This window comes from Ictidomys tridecemlineatus, chromosome 2, assembly GCF_052094955.1.
Source record: "Ictidomys tridecemlineatus isolate mIctTri1 chromosome 2, mIctTri1.hap1, whole genome shotgun sequence".
Taxonomy (NCBI): Eukaryota; Metazoa; Chordata; class Mammalia; order Rodentia; family Sciuridae; genus Ictidomys; species Ictidomys tridecemlineatus.
In genome coordinates this window covers 222,785,541-222,801,393 of record NC_135478.1, presented here as the reverse complement: position 1 = coordinate 222,801,393, position 15,853 = coordinate 222,785,541, and the positions used below count along the sequence as shown (strand labels likewise).

The 15,853-nt window shown below is 35.1% G+C and overlaps 1 protein-coding gene across 1 annotated transcript in view; it reads right to left on the bottom strand.

Annotated features, from left to right (window-relative positions):
- Positions 1 to 15,853, bottom strand: part of Cntnap2 (contactin associated protein 2) — a 1,898,037-nt gene that overhangs the window by 1,332,831 nt on the left and 549,353 nt on the right. The window lies entirely within an intron of this gene.

Genomic DNA, 15,853 nt, shown 5'->3' with positions numbered 1-15,853 from the left:
AATTTCTGTTAACCTATCATTCATTCATTTACCTCAATTCTTATTGAGCCTGTTAAGATTTTGAGTTCAATATCATCTTTTGAAGTGACAACTAGAGAAATCTCTCTATATATCTCTCTCAGGAATCTGATTTGATTATTCTTACAAGTACCTTCAATAACACAAGAACCTAGTGTTGGGTAGGACGGGAAGATGCTTTATCTCCTTCTGTGAGGGCTCATCTCCAGTAGAAAGAAGGCACACAGCTCACTCTGGCTCGCATAATAAGAGTTAATAAAAAGAGTGAAGGGGAAGCCAGGTGACCTCCATCTGAGAGAATAAGGACAATTTTCAGTTTTAATATTTTAAAACACATGGGACATCAAGTGTGTTAGGTTTTTGTCACCATGATCAAAATACCTGATGAACAACCTAGAGGAAAGATTCATTCATTTTGGCTCAGAGCCTCAGGGGTCTCAGTTGGTGTTGGCAGGCTCCGAGGCAGACAACATCATGGTGAAAAGGCATGCCAGAGTCAACCTGTCAGGACATGGCATCTGGGAAGCAGAAAGAGTGTGTGCTTGAGAGTGAGCGTCACCAAGGCCATGCTCCCATTGACCAACTTCGTCTAGCCATGACCCACCTGCCTACTGTTAACACCAGTAGTCCATTCAAGCCAGTAATCTATCAAGTGGATTAATCCATTAACAAGCTAAGGTTACAGCCCTAATATTGGCTAGAAGTCCCACCTTTGAATCTGGTTGCATTGGGGATCATTCTTCAAAGTCTTTTGGGGAGACATTCCCGGTCCAAACAGTAACAATGAAAAAAAAAATCACTACATAGAATACGGCAGCAAAGAATGTCTCATGCAAAATCAGTATCACAAAAAGGTATACATATGGGAATGTACGGTATCATCATAAAGGAATGGGACAGATAGAATTGAAAACAGAACAACTCAAAAATAAATGAAACAAAAAGCAAAAAATCAAAATCTGTTTTCTCTAAAATGCTCTTCTTCCATTTTCTCATGGATAACTGGTGATGTCTTAAATCAGAAGTCAGGAGAGAACCTCCCAAATCGACCATCCATTAAACTAAATTCAGTGTATCTCCATCTCTTCCCAGAGAACTCAATTCTCTATTCTTTTGCAAAAATTATAAAAAAAATATTAATTCTGTTTTCATGTGTGTATATAATTAAAGTCTGACTGTACCCTGTGTTGGTAAATCCATTGGGATAGACCCCAGGATTTTTAGCACATAGGACAGTAAATGGGTACCCAGAATGAATGATCAGTGAGAGGAAAGAGGCTGCTCACTGAATTCACAAAACAGGATGACGGGGCTAAGTTGTGTAAATCACCTCATTCGTTCCTTTTTACTTTCCATGTTCTCATCTATTTTCTTCATGAATGTTAATTGGATGAGTACTATGTCTAGAGCCAGTCATCTTTTTACTAAGGCTTCACAAGCTAATCAATATCATGCTGTAGATGTGGATTGCATTCTGTAGGCATTGAGAAGCTAATAAGATGGTGTCTTAATAGGATGAAGGGATAATATGATGACATCTAGTCATAATCCTGGAAGAAGATGAAAAGGATAGTTTGGAAGACGATGAACTTGGTTTTCAACCAAATATGGGGAGAATTTAAGAAGAGAGGCAAAAATGACTGAGATTTCTAATGCCAGTGACTAAGTGGAGCATGGAGTCCTTCATTAAGCAAACATGATAACATATGGTATTGGACTCATTGACTTTGATCACTTATTTTAATAGGATACATGACTCATTTAAGAACATATGCCAAGATTATTTCTTCACACTCCAATGATTTCCTGTTTTTGACAAAAAATTACCAGTCACAGGTTCCATAACCCATTTTTGGAAAAAAAGAGTTTGCTTAACTAGGGAAGAGAAAGCAAAAGCTGTTGGATCTGCAGAAACACCCTGCAGACTTTAAGATGCTCGCTGATCTCCATCCAGGCAGACCTGTCCAGTGTTTCCCTTTAGCTGCCTTACTCAGGTTTGTGCCGACAGGGTTCAATACAGGGATACTTGACGGTCGACTCAGATTCCCACAGACATCCCCCCAATGGTATTCCATTCCCAGGAACATTTTTCCATGTGGGGTACACTGAAAAAGGGAGGTGGCTGTGGAGTGACACCTCCCTGCTTCCGATTTCTGAGGGATCTTTGACTATTTTTCTCTCATCTTTTCATCTGCCCCTTTCTATGCCTCTGTCTTTCAAGACACACTTTTCCTTTATTTTACATAGAGAATGCATTTTGTGTCACTGTGAGCCCTTCTATCCAGCATCAAGTCTTTAGATAAGCAGAACTGAACTCAACAGAACTCCGGTCTGAAAGAGAGGTGAGGAGAGAGCAGTCAAGTTCAGAAAGCCTGGGTCAGGAAGGAAGGATCAGTGGGAAGACAGACAGAGGCCAGCAGGCAGGGAGCAGAACCCGGGAGGCCCAAGCCTAGGAGGCCCTCTCCTATGTTCCTGGTTCTTCACAGCCAGGTGCACGTGGAAAGAGAAGCTAGATGATCTCTGGACTTACTCACAGTTCAGAGGCAATCCTAGGCCATCCATGGATAGGGAGAAAGGGAGGAGAGAGGGCACAGGCATGAGATGATAAGAAGCTATGGAAAGTAATTTGATTGATATGCCAAGTGGGTTTTGGGAAGTGGGAAGAAAAAGACTTTGAAAGTAAATAGTGTGCTGAGCCTTGAAAAGCACGTGGAGAATTCGCAATCTCATCTGGAAGGGAATTGGGGACAATTAAGGGTTTCTGAACAGAAGAATTACAGAATAAAAGTGCAAGCAAAGTTATAAAAAATAAACACTCTTTGGCTTTTAAGCTTCCTTAGGGAGGGAGATTCCCAGAGAATGAATTCCAGATGGGGAAAGAAAATGCATCTTGAGAAAACAATGTAATCAGAAATAAATAGGAAATGGAGGCAACCTAATCCACTGAGTTCTGTATTGCCAAAGTTCAGGCAGCTACCTAGAGACGGGGAAGTTGTTGGTTTTACATCCTGAAATAAGAAATAGAGCCGCAGTAATGAAAAATAAATGAGACATGTATATTCATGACCATCATAGTGGAGGGAGGGCAGCAGTCTCATGGAAACCACTCCATTGTATTCCCAACACCTACATTTTACCGGCATTTCTGAGCCTCATTTAGGAACTCAGGTTCTCATTTCTACTCAGACACCAACCCTCTTGACCAAGTGACAAATTCATGTTGAGTTTCTGTCTTCCCTTCTGTGAAGTAAGATTCAGAGACACTTTCATGGGCTGGCATTATCAGGATCCATAATATCATAAGATGTTCATGAGAGTACAACATTTAAAAAGCTAGCCTATTCCTTACTGTAAAGCAATTCTTGCTTAATCATCTCTCACATAAAAAAAAATTACACTTTTCTTTGTTTTGTGGTCTGTGGATGGAACCCAGGGCTCCACTGCTGAGTTGCACCCCAACATCTCTTATTTCAAGAAAATTACAAAACATACGTCTTTAGGCAAGTGTGGATTTATGGCAAAGTACTGAAAGAGAATTCTTCCACTCTCCAGGCTGAGAGAATTTACTGTGATCCAGATGAATCATCAAAGCAATAGATAATGACACAGCCTTCCTTTGTCAATAAAGCACAGGACACGCTGCCATCTCTGCTCATTTGAACACAGCCAGATTTTCAGGAAATTGTCATCCATTACTTCTACCTGCACAGCACAAGTGGCTCATTGTCTGGTTACATCACAACAATTGTTCTTTTTCATGAAAAACAGATATTCCAGAGATATGAATTACTGCCTCACTGTTCACAATAAGGAACTTTTTATTACTTAGCCTTGAAAAGAATTTTGCTTTATGATTATTTCATCCCATTTTAAAACACTGAGTAGACAAACTGTGGGGCGGAATAGAAATAATCCCAAGATAGTGCCCTATGACTTGTATTTAGGAAGAAGATCAGAAACTGCGTGTTACAAAATGAATGTTTAGCACTTTTAAGAAAAGTATTTCTGCATCTTGTATTACAATGTTTCTTATAGAATAAGACCTATAATTTCATATATGCTAAGAACAGGGAAAGACGGAGGAAATAAATCTTAGAAAAACATGGTGTTCAGAGTGAGGAGACTGTGAATTATACCTGGTCTACCACTTATTATTATGTATTGTGGGGTCATCCCAATATCTTAGAATCCCAGTTTTAGCTTTGGGAAAACTGCAATGAAAACAAAGTTAATAAAATCTTACGTAGCTCCAATAAGAGGACTTTTGTTTAAAGATGAAATTTGCAAAATGAGAGCACGGTAGAGATAATAAATATTTCTTTCTGGATAGAATTTTATTTTATTATTATTTTTATACACATTTCTATAGTAGAGTGTGATTTTTCAATACACGTATGTAATGTGTAATGGTCAAATAAAAATGATTAAGGATATGGGTAAGATTTCAAAGTTCAAAAAGAGATATAAACGCCAACCATGAGACACCTTCAATAAATATTAAGTGCTGTAACAGTGATAACAAAGTTACAAAAAGTCATATGGGTACCAAAGTATAGGATAACTAATGTTGTCCAAAGGTAACCATCTCTCATATAAAGAAATTACACTTTGTTTTGTGGTCTGTGGATGGAACTCAGGGTTCCACCACTGAGCTGCACCCCAACATCTTCTCTTGATTTAAGAAAATTACAAAACATACCTATGAATGCAAGCGTAGATTTACAGCAAAGTACTGAAAGAAAGTTCTTTCACTTTCCAGGCTAGGAGAATTTATTGTGATCTAGATGAATGCAACCACTGTGCTAATGGAGACTTCAATAAAAGGAGAAAATAAATGGCTTTTGCACTGTTAAACGCATATACCAATATTAATTAGTTTCACCATTATAACAATAAAAATAGTGAACTATTGTATATTCTTAAGAATTCTTATCATGAATTCACCTTAAAACTCAAGGCAGTATTAGATATCTAAGGACAAACAATTTTTGTAGGTAGTTGAAAATATTTTTGGACTTTTGCAACTTTATGTAAACCAATGTGTAATATTATTTATTTTACCAATTTTTAATTTTTATTATCATACAAAATCCACTTGGATTCTAGAATTTCATTGATATTTAACTTGAAAAAATTATGTATCAACTGGTGAAACCTAGAACATTCTTGCATATAGCTGTCCACTTTATATTCATAGCGATAATCATTTTTTTTTACTAAGTATATTCTAATGTAGGAGTGCACCAACAAGGCAAATAAGCCTATTATTGAAGCCAATCAGCCTATCATTACTGGAAGACCCCAAAGGACAGGAGTCTCTTCTATAGTAACTGCAGTGAGGTCTGAGTCTCCCGTAAATAGTACTGTATTATTTGAGTGCTTCAATAAATCAGTTTACAGACTCATTCTGCACACTGTTACATTTTCTTGATACAGTTTCTGACTCCCTTGCAAGCTAACTTTAAAAAAAAAAAAGATTAGAATCATATGTTCTCTATTTGTTCATCACCTGACATTCCATATTTCTTGTTGTTCAGAACATAAGAATATGTACATTTACACATTTCTCTAAGTTCCACTTATTGGTTAGTGTTATTTAAAACATAATATAAAAATGCACTTGACAAGTTACCCTGGAGGTGACACAGCAGTTTGCAAAGAGAAGTATGAACATCATTTATTCATGGCAGAGCAGCATTCCCTTTTTGATTTGAGTTTTCTAATATCTTCAAATGTCACTGTATACCAATAACAATTTATTTTTTAGTGGCACAATTGGTGAAGTGGAAAATATTTTTCCTGGATTTGAAAGAGCACATACATTCACACATACACTCTTGAGTCCATCCCGGTTCAATATATAATTTCACAGGGCTTGTAGACATTCTCTACTGTGTCTGATTCATCCCTTAGTTTTATGGCCAGCAGACACTGACATCACCAATGCTAGATACATATTTGTTGAATGGTTAAACATCCTGTATTCCTATCTCGTGGAATAGGGGTTTGTGGGTTTACGAACATGAGCTACAATTATATTCTCATCACAAACCCCAGAAATCCTGAGTTCCATTCCATCTCAGGAGAATGCCTCCCCCCAAGACTCCCAAAGATTGAATTCTGGGGCTTATTCCTTCTATCAATTGCACATGTGATTAAAAAAAATAACGGGGATAAGAAAGTCTTTGAGAAATTTAAGCTAGATGGGTTTTTTTTCCCCCTGAACTTGAAGCAAATTTAACTTGAGTGTCAGCATTTTTTAATTAAGAATGATCTTTTACTTTGAGATGATGAGAGTTAATTTTAAAGAAAAATAGTCTTGAGAAAATGGTATGTGGTTTTCTGAAAATTGCATTTCTTAGAAACAAATCACCTAAAAAGTATTTCTTTCCATCTAAAACTACAGGGGCAGAATAAATAGCCTTTCTTTTCTAACCCCTGCCTATACCTGCTACATTTTTCATCCAAGATTTCTGAAAAGAACTGCAGAGACACTATTTGACTCTATGGCATAGCAATAGAACTATCACAAAGAGAGGTCATGGTTAAGGTCAGTGCTACTACTGTGGCCAGCTAGATTCAGTACAAAAGAAAGGAAGTAACAGCCTGCATTATTTAATTTTCTATCTCATTGGATAAAAGCTATGATATGATGTGTGCAATCCACATAGCAGTCAGCTGCCACACATTGTTGCTCTATTTCCATGGTGGGCAAAATTGCTATGAAAAATGACTCAAAAAATATACTTAACTGACAGTGTTTTTTTCCTTGGATGGGAAAATGTTTTACCTTTTGTTCATTCTTTGTGTTTATTACGTGTTTATATGTGTTAACACTATATGTATCTCAGTTTCTTCCATTTCTCTTACAGATTTAATGCTATAACTGAAATGTCCCTGGTAGGAACACCATTTGAAAATGCCATTAGCTCCTGAGAATGAAGACTTTGAACACAAGCTTTCACAGGTGATTGGCTTGGGAGAAACAAAAGGGAACATTAAAGTAAGAGGCATTAAACTTTGGAGAGACTAAAGGTGTCTTGGTTGGAAGTAGGAAAACAAATATCATCATATCAATACCTGAGCTATCTATTGGCAAAGGACTTTCTACATGTCCACCAAAATAAATAAACGAATTAATGAATGAGTAAAACTAATATAGAGGTAGGTGGTATTTTTCTCACATACCTATAAACTATTCAGCTTGCCTTTTTATATGCTGAGTTTTAATGAGGTAAGATCCCAAATATATTAATATATGCAGAGTATTATCCTATTTCCTACCCACCCCAGTGCAACCTCTCAGTATTACGGATAACTCTAAAAGCAACACTATAAGGGAAACTGGTGGCTGAAAGACAGTGCAAGAGAGAAGGTAAATATACATTCTAAAAGAGGGAAACCTTTGGTGATAAATCTGGGTGAAAGTAGTTTGAGTACTAGACCATGTTTTCCAAGATCAATGAAAAAGAAATCAAATTCTACTTGTATACCCTTTAAGGAATTTATGTTGCTTTCATAATATGGAGAAAATAAAATTCAAAGCAATTTCAACATACTCTGACTATTGTTGCCTAGTTGTATGTAATTGAGTCTTGAATGTTGAAAGTGAGATCATTCTAATATTTTTGTATAATATTTTTTTCTTACTGACTTAGCATGTTAGTATCTTCTCATGCATCTTTTATACACAAAAGCTTAATTTCCTAGTAGATCAACAAGGAAAGACACAACTGAGTCCAGATAATGATTATTCATATAGTTTTTTTAAATTATATAAGTTAATAAAATATCTATAATGTTTTTAGCTGAAAGGTAAAAAAATAAGTGATATGATCATTTTTATTCCTGAATAATGAGTTGAGTTTTAAAAGACTGTATAAATATTTGCAAGGGAAATCTTTTTAAAATAATAGATATCATCACAGATTTTCATAGAACATATTTGTTTAAAAAGGAAAAATCTGGCATTGCATATTTACCTCAAAAAATTTTAGCGAATGACTGTAGCACTTGGATAGATCTACCTAACACAAAGGCACAGGATGAAGCTTTGGTCAGAATTCTTACACAACTTTACCACATGAAAGGCAGGTTCCACTAGCCCTGCATGGATCCTGGCTCTATAGGCGAGTCAGGCAGGCTTGCTGACCTCATGCACTTTGCAAGTGTCCCCTTGATTCAGCCTACTTCTAGAAAGAATCAAAATTTGAGGATGAGTTTCTGGCTGATGGTGAATGTCAAATGAGAGTAATTAAAAAAAAAAGATAAGATTTAAGGTTATAAACAAAAATTTATACCCATTTTACATGTGGAGAAAAATTTAGGAAATATTTAATCAGAAACCTGCATTGCTATGAGGAAAAAAATCTACAAAAGTCCATGACTAAAAGTCAGTCAGAGTAAGTGTGTGTGTGTTTAACTAACACTCTGATTTAACAGGTAACATTCTAGTTCTTAAAATATGTAGGTACCTTAGAGTATACTCCTTAGAATAAGTAATATATAATTACATGCTTTTCTTTTTTTTTTAAAGAGAGAGTGAGAGAGGAGAGAGAGAGAGAGAATTTTTAATATTTATTTTTTAGTTCTCGGCGGACACAACATCTTTGTTGGTATGTGGTGCTGAGGATCGAACCTGGGCCGAACGCATGCCAGGCGAGCGCGCTACCGCTAGAGCCACATCTCCAGCCCACATGCTTTTCTTGAATAAGGATAAAATTAGGTTGGCATAAAGGTAAAATTTTTATTAACTTGAATATATTAATATTCAAAGTCTTCCAAATTGTTAATTTTAAATTTACTAATATATTTGGGAAACAGATTAATTTTCTTACATACTAAGATTGAGATGGTACCACATTAAAAATGTAAAGACAATTTTATTATTATAAAATAATATTGAATTTACTTCCAAGTTAATACATATAAATATTTAATTATGCTATCTTTTTTACAAAAAAACATGTTCTTTTGAATATAAAATTGAATGAATGAGAAAAAACTACCCAGTCATAATGACTGCATATTTCTGTCAGTGCAATTTTTATATCTGAACTAAATAATTAGCTTTTTGAGGAAAATATAAAGTTTCTGTTACTTAATTTCTCAAGTAATATAATAAGTCATAGAGTTAAGAAATTTTTATAAGGCCATGACAGAGAAAGTACAATAATTATAAATTTCTAACTATGTAACCTCCCTACAGTCAGAAAAATGAATTAGATATCAAGTTCATTGAGACATAACTGGGGTCAGTTTTAAGACTACAGCAAATTACGGCCTTTATAAAACAAAATTCTCAACTAGTGTTCCTTGGAAAGCAAGGCAACCTGGCTCACAAAGCCCTCTGGACATACCCACATATGGCTGGATCTTAAATGAAGAACTGATCAGTGGCAGAGCAAACTAAATGAAGTGCTGAGGATTTGACCTTAGCACTAAAAAAAAAAAAAAAAAAAAAAAAAAGAATCAAGCTTATCTGTTTTCACTTGGTTGGGAAAAGCAAAAAATGAAGTAGTCATATAGTTAAATGTAAAAGAAATAATTATGAGTGGTTGAGAATGTTGGAGCCCAGAGGAAAGACTATGGAGACATATGAGATAGTTCAGTCCTTCATTCCAAGGGAGGAAGGTAAGGTAGGGATAGAAACACAGAGAAGTAGATGTTCCAATTGGAAAATAGGAGAACAAAATGAAATCAAATGGAGACTTCATGGAGATCAAAAAAAACTAGGAGCTTATGAACATCAGATTGGTCAGATATTAGTGACTCCGAATGAACTTGGGTTGTCCAGGTCATGACTCAAATGCTAACCTCTTGGCTGAGCCAAACTTTTCCCTGTGCAACTGGATGGATCTTGTGGTGGGCTGATGATGAGGACAATCCCTTTTAAGTTCCAGTTCCTCATAGTCCTGAGAGTATGTGTGAGAAAATGTCTTCAAATGCCAATAAGCATGGCCTTTAATTTTTTATTTTTATTTGTTGGTGGTGGTGGTGAGGAGGGAACCCAGGGCCTTCTGCAAGCTAGATAAGGGGGCTTGATCATTGAGTTATGCTCCAACCTAAACAGTGCCTTTCATCACTTGCTGCTAACAAGCTACTCTCTGTCTGATCTACCCCAAAGTTTCTGGGTCAGTGATTAAAGATGACATGTAAACAGTCTCCAAACTAAGGTAGTAATACTAGAAACCCTGTTTGAAATCCATATTCTACCTCTACTAAGCTTGAAGAGTGTTTTTTTTTTCCTCACTGAGCATCTCCCTTTATTATTTAATTCAGATTTTTCTCTGCAGTTTCCTTGATTCATGGTTTCATTACCTCTTTTCTAAAAGAGTTTTAGTTCATCTAACAGGAGACACAAATTTGTAAACACTAACGGTTGCTTCATGAATATCTTGCTGTCTGGTATAGTTAGCTTTGTTTTAAGTGCTTTGTATTAAATGATATATGAATAGCATTGACTCTGATGAGGGAAAAACAAAGCCTATACACAAGTTTGACTTTTCATTAGATGATGTACTGGTTGAGAGTGAAGGCTTTGGCGACCATTCCATAAAGTTTGAGTCCCAGCTTTACCACTTGACAGTTGTGTTACCTTTGGTAGTTTTTACTTTTTTTTTTCCCTCTTTTTTTTTAATATAGCTTTCTTTATATTCATGAGTATTGGCAAGAAAGCATTTGATTTATAGGATTGCTATTAGATTTAATAATCATATAACATATATATGTGGTACATGCCTGTATCTACAGTATAAATGTATAAATAAAATGCATGTGCATGTATTTATATATTATATGCATGTGATTATATATGCATATACATGATTAAATGTATGTCCAATATATGCATATATGTTTACATGTAATTATACATAATTGCATTGCATGTAGATGGAAAGATTGAGAGAGAAGGAATGGAAACTTTCATGACACCTGACACATTGTGTGTATTCCCCATACATCAGCTTTAGTAAGAGATGATCATAAAAATTAAAAGAGACCCAATATCTTTGAAGCAATCTACTGGTGACTTGTAGTAAAGTGGGTGAATTATAGATTTGCTGAACATAAAGCCTAAAGCCAAAAAAAAAAAAAGAAAGAAAAATGAAAGAAAAAGACTATAAAACAGAGGGAGATCTATTCAAGAACTAATTCAATTAGAAACTGATTAAATCTGAAAAGTCATCTCATCTACCACCCATTTTGGTTAGAAATCTTTTAGCTTTCTTGTTCAATAGTCATTTAATCTCTTATTGGTCAAAAAGTTGATTTCTTTTAAGAGCTCCTTGTTAAGCAGTTCCATTAAAAAATGTTTTCTTTACATTGAAAAGGTTTTCATTACATTAAATTTAAATCTTCAAAAAATGATGCCGTACAAACTCGTGCTAGAAAATGGTGGTATGGAATTGAAACAAGTGTACATTAATGGACTTTCATCTTTTTCTATCATTATTCTTTAAATTGCCTTTTGGTTTAATGAGAAGAACTTATGTCTAAGGTGGGAAAATTTGGATTTCAGACCCCAGTAATGATACCTAAAAGCCATATAGAGTTGAAAGCTATACCATGGGTGTCAATAATCTCATCTTTGCATCTTTGAAATAAGGATGGTTATTTTCTGGCTAAAAAACAAAACAAAACAAAAAAAATAGGAGGGAAGAAAGAAAACTATGCTTTGTAAATTGTGTTTACCAAGCTTTATAGCAGGCAGTTTCACCCACTGAATAATTTAATGTTTATTCATATTGGAGAGATATTATCAAACACATTTTTATGTTAAAAAAATTCCATAAAAGTTCAGTCAATCCCCTATATTTACAAAGCTAAGAAATGGCTCATACTTTTCTTAAACTGTACCAGGTCATCTGTATGTAGAGTTTCCTGTAGAAAATTTTAGGAATCCGTGTTTGTGGGAATCATTGCTGGGCAGAGGTCACATTTGCATTGCTTACATAGCTCACTTAAAAATTTTAATAAGTATTTTCCCAATTAATGTATCTAAGTGACAAACAAATGGAGTCCAAGATGATTGCTTTTGTCTTCAACTCTGTTTTAAAATATAAAAGAAGTCTTTAAAATACATTATTTATTTATTGGAATTAGGCATTTGGAAAAAAACTATATAATAATAATTAAGGAATGGATTATAAAACAAATAAAAATATTTCCAATGTTTTCCTCCCAAGGAGTAAAAGCAATTATTCACTAAAAAAAAAAAAAGAAAGAAAGAAAGAAAGAAAAGAAAAAGAAAATCAACTCATTTCAAATCCTTTTTTGCAACAGAGCACACTGTACAGAGACAGGGTGCAATGGAACTATTCTAGTCTAAGTCGGAAGAGTCAATCCCAGCCTGTGTTCTTAATCTCTATAAGGCTCTTCATTCTTCTGTAAAGTGTGATCAAAAGTCTGCCTTGTGCATCTTATGAGTATTTTGCAGGTATCAAATCAGATAATACACATGAATGTTCATCACAAACAATAAAAATCTATACAAGCATGAGGTTTCTAATTAGCCATGTGGATAAAAGTATCATTCATATATATATATATATATATATTTTTTTTTTTTTCTTTCTCAAAATATCTAGGACATTCTAAATGTAAGCAGTGAGCATCAGAGTCTTTCCAGGCTCTTGGGTTCAGAGATGAAGAGACTAAGTTCCCTACAACTTAGGGACTATGGATCAAGAGCTTTAGACACAATAATACCCTTTGACTTGTTAAAATCACTCCTGGGGATTATTTTCTACAGAATTATCCCAAATATGGGAGAAAGGATGAAGTGAAACATCATTTTGTTGCCTGGTTATTTATAACATAAAAATTTTTGAAATTACCCAAATGTCCAACATTAAGCACAAAGCTAAACTACATAATTTTATTTTATCATTGAAATATTAGAACCATTCATTTTTCGACTTTAAATTATATGATTGGAAAGTGTTTTTGATCTAATAATAAGTACAAATAATCGGGATAGAAGACTCTAATTACAAGTAGGTAAAAGTTCGTGAAGAGGAAAAATTTAAAAAGTTATTAATCATTATCTTGATTGGTTAGCAATATTACATTTAAAAAACTCAAATGAAGCCTCATTTCTAAGATTTTTGTTAGATCTCTTATTACTTTTCTATACTAATGTAGACAATAATCATATAATAGTAAGAAGATATATCAGTCACAAATCATATCATGGCTGAATACAGGCAAAACTCAAATATTTCTAATTTCCTTTTGATTTTATTTGTTATTAAAATAGGAAAATGTATGTCAAAATATCCTTGAAATATAATTTAGAATGTATAATTCATACTTTAACTAATGTATCTTTTTACTAGTGAATGAAAACAAAATGCTTTTCTTATTTCTCTTCATTGTGCTCCCAACATTAATTTAATCTGTCCTTAATTTCTTTTACAAAGTTAATTCTTAGGATCTATGCATTTTGTCAAGATCAAAATCTAAATGCAGGAAAAATTAGCCCTGTACAATAATAAATTAACAAGATCTAAGAAAGATACAATGTATCGCCAAATGATTAGAGTAACAAAGTTCCTCTCTGCTCCCTTATGGGGAATGACAGTCTTTCATTGAACGCCATTATCCTAATGAGAAGATGTTCCACACTTGATCATTGCCCAAAGGCTGGAGAAGATCTTGTAACGAGTTAGTGCCAGTGCTTAATGAAGAGATTTCATAATTATTGAAACCACATCTGTTTGAGTAAGGAGTCTCTTCCCAGATCCATGTGTCCTCTGCTATTGGTGAGTGGCAGAAAGCACAGACCACCAGTGAACTCTGGTTTCTCTTCCCTGTGAAGGGAGCCTTGTGCACCAATGGCAAGAGCTGCTGCTCTCAAGCTACTTGTAAGAAGGTGAAGATAGAATATTGTGTGACCTGTGTTTAAATCTTCCTTAGTTGCTTGATGGCTTTGTGATCCTGGACAGCTTGCTGAACTCTCCTTTGCCTCAGTTTCCTGTTCTGTAAAATACATGCATACCAAACTCACAATGTTGTTGTGAGGACTAGGTGAAATAGCAATTTAAAAGCTCTTGGATAACACCTGGAGTAAATCAGGACTAACTCTGGGCACCCAGCACTGGACACATTTGTAAATAACGTGAAAATTCTTGAATCCATTTCAACCCTTAGTGTTGTGATCAGGTCTGCAATGTAGTAATACAGTGGTAATACAAAGGGCTGAGTCTGTTAATGTTGCTATGCTCTTCAAATAATCATTCTTTTTCTCTGACCCACAATGATGTAGAGCAAGCAAACTTGAAACTCCAAGTTTGTTCTAATAGAAAAAAAAGTGGGATAAAGAATAAAATGTTCACAGCCTGATCATAAAATCATCAATGTTTACATGATGCAAATATGATGTAAGCTCTCTATTTACAGAGGAGACATTATATTCCATTAAGTTTAGGTCTCAAATTTAAAAAAGTAGGAGTAACAAGGCTATAAGTTTTTTTGAGTTCTTTGGAAGAAATGTCTATGTGCACAATCAGACCAGTAGAGAGGCCACTTGCTCTCCAACCCCATCCCACAGAGTCACAGAGCTATGTTCCCCTGGAAATACTCTCAAGGAACATAAAAAGACTTATGCAAACAAAAACAAGATAAAAACATTTATACTTGTCCTATAAATTTTCCCACAATGTTTCTGTTTGACCCAATCTTGGGGTACAGGTCTCTTGGTGGCTATTCCCCACGGTCTGGTTCAGAACTGTCGTCGGGTCAACTTCATGGGCATTATTCATCAGTGCTACTAATTGAAGGCCATGTATTGTCACTTTACAATTTTATTCATGTCACTATATCCAGAAGCTGTGCCATGCATGCTTATGATTTTTAGGCAAACACTTAAGACCCATATTCAAATAAACTGTCACAGCGTAGGCAGGAGAACAGAGAACAGGGTGGGTTCAACTAGTTTCCCAAATGAGTTTTTAGTTAAATATAAAATATGCATGTATAATTTGATCTAATTATTAGGGTGTAATAAGAAGCATTTAAAAATAAATTCTAGGGATGGCAAATATCCCTTGTAAATCAGCCTACAGTTTTGGCTTCAGAAAAATGGCTTCTACCATATCTGCCCTTTGTTTGCTGGTGGTTGGTTCTGGTGGGGACGAACATGCTATCTTGTTAAGCCCCATCATATAATATCTCTTTGTATTTCCTCTGGATTCTGTCATGTGTTCCCCATAGTAATAGAAAAGGGGAATTCACAAGCATTGTTCTTCACTTACCAAGTCCACTACATCAGAGTTGATAGCATACTGACTGATGTACCAAATTTAATTGTGGATTTCAGATAAAAAAAAAAAAAGTGACATGAAATATCAGGGTTTTGATGCAGATGTCTGAAAGAACAAAAGATTCGCTATTTTCAGGCAAATATTTTCCTACAAAAAAAAAAGATCCAATTTCTAATGACTTCTGTATTTTAAAAGAAAGAAGGCTATTCAACTTCTGGAATGTCAGCCTCCATTGTGAAGTTTGAACATTGCACTGTGAGGATACTAGAAATGTCTTGAAGATATTAACACTAAAAATCAATGGCCTAAGGAAACTCACAGTTTCCAGCTAAGTTCCAGTTCTCTCCTGAATACGTATCAATTCCCACCCTGGTAACCTAACCTGCACTTGCCAGTCATTGGTGAGGCCTTGTCCTGCACGCCTTACTTGTGGCTAATCATGTTTTTCTTTTCTCTTCTTCTCTCCTTACTCCTCTCCTTCCACCCCAACCCTTCTCATGCTGCCATCAGCCAGACATCTGGTTCTTCACTCTCCTGATTCTTTTCCTATCTTCAGGGTGCCCTAAGCC